Genomic DNA, 4,839 nt, shown 5'->3' with positions numbered 1-4,839 from the left:
CTCTTACGGCCGAACCCAATATTCAATCTATCTCTGGTTATGTCCTACTAGAGACAGAAATATCTATCTATCATTCATTTTACTGACCCAATAATCTTGTCGACGATAGGCAATCTTATCCTTCAAAGCTGTCTATCGACGAGAGGGAGGATAGCTTACCAGAGATAACAGTTCGTATGAAAATGACAGTGTAAGCGTCCCAATAATAATAGAGTTCTATCTGTCAGTAACGTTGGTTATCTTTAGTAACAACAATATCCGATCTATAGTTTTCGGGGGATAACTAAGATTTATCAATAGCAAAAGTATTTTCTTTGTTTAAAATAAAATTAATTTCGAGTGAAAAATAACGGCAGACTCAAGTTCAAGTAGCAGTTCAAGTGATATTGCTCTTTTCCAACAATTAATTGAATAAAAATAATAAGTTTCTTGAAATAATACTTACTTTACTCATCTTGTGAATAAAACAAACAATTTGGTGAATGATTGTATAATTTGCAATGATTTGTATAATTTGAATTGTAAAAAAAATATACAAATTCAAACGAAACGACGATTCAATAAAGGGTAATGGCGTCGTAGCGTCTTTTCGTGTCGTGTTAAAACGTTCCGTTACTAGATTTACTATGGATTCCATATTAAAATAATATCATTTATTTTAAATTAAAAAGTCTGTGTAAAAATTGATTTGTCCATATTTTTATAAAACAAGATTACTTTGATATGAATAAAATTTGTATGACAAATTTAAATACTACAAAACATCTGTGTAACATAACTGAGGCCGTCTGTGACGCTGCGTATACTGGAATGTAAGGAAGAGCTCAGGTAGCCGGTCTATCTACAGCTAACTGGAGATAGTAGTCCCCTATGCGAATTATTGGGACAACTACAAAGGATAGATAGTTAGTTATTAGCAGTCGATGATAACTACCTATCTCTATCTTTAGATTGAATATTGGGTTCGGCCGTTAGTAGCTAATCAGAAGCGAGCCTTTAGTCCGTAGTTCGGGCGCGGTGACCGTTTCCTAGAGTATGCGTACGGTGTCTCGACTTCCACGTCTAAGCCTAGGGAGTGACCGTGTGGTATACGAACGTGTAAATTCTCTTGATTGAATTATATTTGACGTTCTTGTATATTTTTTGTATTTTTGTACGCTATGTAATAATTTTATTTGGTCGTATCCAAAGATATTTAATGAGATGTGATTTAAAGTATATTTAGAATTGAGCTTTACAAAAATATATGTGCAATGTTCCGCGCTGAGTTGTTATAGGGACGGTTGCGTGTATGTTATTAGTTAGTATAGTTTGCGTGGAGGATGTGCGGACTCATTAAGTTAAGGTTTATTTTTATCTTCTAGGTATACACAAATTAGTGCGTGAAAGAACAAAGTCGAACCCCATGACGAATTAATGATTAATTTTTAAGAAAATGGTAGTTTTACGAAAAAATACATCACAACTATTACATAGGACTAGTACGTTTGTGACGCCTACCTAATGCTATTGGATCAATATTAGTAGCTTCGACCGTCAACTTTAGGGTCCCGTAATGTTCTGCTAACTGATTCACGTAGTAACATTGTTGTTGTCTAATGAAATTTTCGGGCTAAATTTTTTCACATACGGGTAGTTTACTCATTTTACAAGTTAACAATAACTATTAAAATAAAAAAATAAAAAAATATATATTAATTTTTAGTACTTACCTCAGAATCTCCATCGATACTGATTAGATACAATTAAAACGCACAAGCTTGCATTTACTAGTTCATTAGACAACAGCATTCTAAAAGTAAAATTATATAAAAATATGAAAGGTAATATCAATATACAAACCATATCGTAAAGATTCTGAACCTGATGTTAATGATAAGAGCACTTAAATTAAAGCCATACTATTTTCGAACATTAGCGTCGTAATTGTAATTTACGGGCATTCGAAATAATTTCATAAACCGCTCTTATCATTCTCTCATCATTAAACTTTACTCTTTATAAATCTAAGGTCACAATAATGCATTTATTATAAAAGGTTCATTTTATTTATGTCGTATGATTTTAGGATAAAATGTTTTCATATTGACATCTAACATATGTAATTAAAATATACTATCAACCCTGTGCCTCGAAGATGTCTATGGATGTATATGTTATGCCAGAGTAATCATTATGAATCAAAAAAAAAAAAAAAACAATATTATCTAGTTATGGAATAAAATCGATATTAAAATGAAATGTACTATAAAATGAAACTTGTAGTTAATGTAATTACCAATGATATGCTTCGTGATTGTATTTATAGGATGTTCATTTAGCAACAACGTAGCGACTCGTAATAGACTCATAAAAAAGTGATATAAGATTTAAATACCTACATACTACATAATAGAATAGTCAGAAAGGTATATATTATTCGTTCCACAAAGAGTCTCATTTCATAAAAATAGGGCTAATTTACTATTCGTTATAAAATATTTATTAAGCTTTAGCATGTCTATATATTGAAAATGAATCGTTGACAAAATATTGATTAAATTTTGAGGAGGTACACTATTTTAATAGAAAAACATATTTTTTTTTTTTTATAAATAATGCAAATTGACTTGTTGAATGCAGCTAATGATATTTACGAAAGTTACGTCGGCATCTTATTTTAAATTGTAGTAGTAAAATATACATAATTTTAATTTTATACCAGTTATTGAATGTAGATAATTATGCTATGTTCAAATTTCTGTGCTGCCTGCCTTATATAGTGTTCTTGGGAAATAGTTGACTTAACTAAGTATATTCTTATAAAAGTTGGTACTAGAAAACATTCTTGTTGCGCTAGCTATAGGCGCGAGTTTTTTTTATTGAGTTTATTTTTTTTTAATGAAATGTTTACGTAGAAGTTTTATTTATATTAAACCTCTTCGAATTCTTTACCTATATGTTATGTATAACTAGCAATCAGTTAAATAGAGACGCGATCCATCCACGTGAAAGATTACATTTTTTTTAATGAATTAATATGAATTATATTTTTGTACACAATTTGTATCTTACATTTGAAGTAAGTAATATAAAGTATTCACAAAACACGTTAAAATACATTCCATTCTCGAAAATATTTTAAAAAAGATATACGTTTTTTTCTTGGTTAACTTCTGTGCATGTATTTACATAATACTTTTTTTTGCAGTTTTGTTGATTTAAGTTGTACATACTAATTTCTTTTTAAATACAATTATGTATATGACTTTGTAGCGGCAATAAAAATCTTTATGCATTCGTTAATATCAAAGTTAAACAGTTTTAATTAAATGCTTGTGTTAATTCGTTAGACATATATAAAATTTGTTTTATGTTTCGTAAAAACGATAAAATACATGTCTAACGATAGTACTTGCTACAATTTTATGATCTTTCAATTAATGCACACCTGCGATACTTAATAAAAGGCATTTCACATGCATACAGTCTGTACTTGATTTATAAATGTAACATTATTTTTATAATGTTGGGACATGCTTATGCAATTTATATTAACACTAGCAATACTTGTACGAACCATTTGCACTAAATAAGAAAAAAAATTACCGTTTCAAAATTAAAGCCGTCACATATATAATCTTAATGATTAATTAATTTACAAAAACAAAAGCAATTGTAAATTTTTTAGTTGTGAATGCCAGTAGAGCAAGCAATTATCTACAAAATTATATATAATTTATGTCGAGTAATTGTGAGGTTTTTTTCTAAAAAGGGAGGTAAACATCTTAAACTTAGCGTATTAATAGATATGATTGTATACTCTTTGCGATAAAATACAAAGAACATTAAACAATAAATTGTTTATTAAAAATATTAATATAAAAATAGTCTTTTGAAGATGTCTTAGATTGTCTTACTTAAAAAACAGTTTTTGAATATAATAATGAAAAGTAACAGATTAAATATTAGATCTTAAAAACAGCAATATTAGCAATTTTGCACTTGTAGCGATCAAACCTGTATGGGTAAACCTGTGTAGGGTGGCAAAATATGGTAGGCGAATTACTTACAGCAGTTGTTAACTTAATTACTATAAAAATTTTCTTTGGTAAAATTTGCGTAGACGCTACTGTAATGTTTTTTATGGAAGAAAAGTTAACCCTACAGAGTAGCTACAAACTGTATTGAAAGAATATTTTCATTATAAAAAAAATCTCAAAAACCTGAATTTCGCCAAGCTGTGATCATATTAAGAAGCTGCATACATAAATGTTACCGCAATAATTCACATATATTGTGCCATTACTATACTAAGGAGTAAAGAAAATTTTCCTTCGTCGATGTCAAAACTGTTTCGTTTTATAGATTTGATACTTGTATTAATCTTGAACAAGTCGAAAATTGTTTCTGCCTCGAATTAACTCTTATAATCGACCCACACCAATGTTTACCTAGCGCTGGTATTATTCGAATTTTATGTACCTACCTATAATAGTTCTAGTTACTAAGTTGCAGTTGAACTTATTAATAATTTCGATATGCTGTTAAGTCCTGTTATAAATGTAGATCATGACTAATACTCTATTACGAAGCAAGCGGGAACTTGTGATGAACATGTGAGGAGCACTGTTCATTTTCCGTTTTATTTACTAATAGAAATACTGGTGTTTGCCGTATTTTTGGCAGCTAGATTTATCATAGTATTATATTGTATATTAAATCGCTTGTAATATCAAAATATGTAAAATTGTATAGTGCTTATAAATAAATGCAATAAGAAAATTCAATATCTATAACCTTATGTATATAATATGCCTCCTATGTTGATTGGGACAATATACCTAATGCCTATGATGT

This window comes from Melitaea cinxia, chromosome 6 (assembly GCF_905220565.1).
Source record: "Melitaea cinxia chromosome 6, ilMelCinx1.1, whole genome shotgun sequence".
Taxonomy (NCBI): Eukaryota; Metazoa; Arthropoda; class Insecta; order Lepidoptera; family Nymphalidae; genus Melitaea; species Melitaea cinxia.
The sequence above is the reverse complement of the archived record's forward strand: the minus strand, read 5'-3'. Positions refer to the sequence as shown.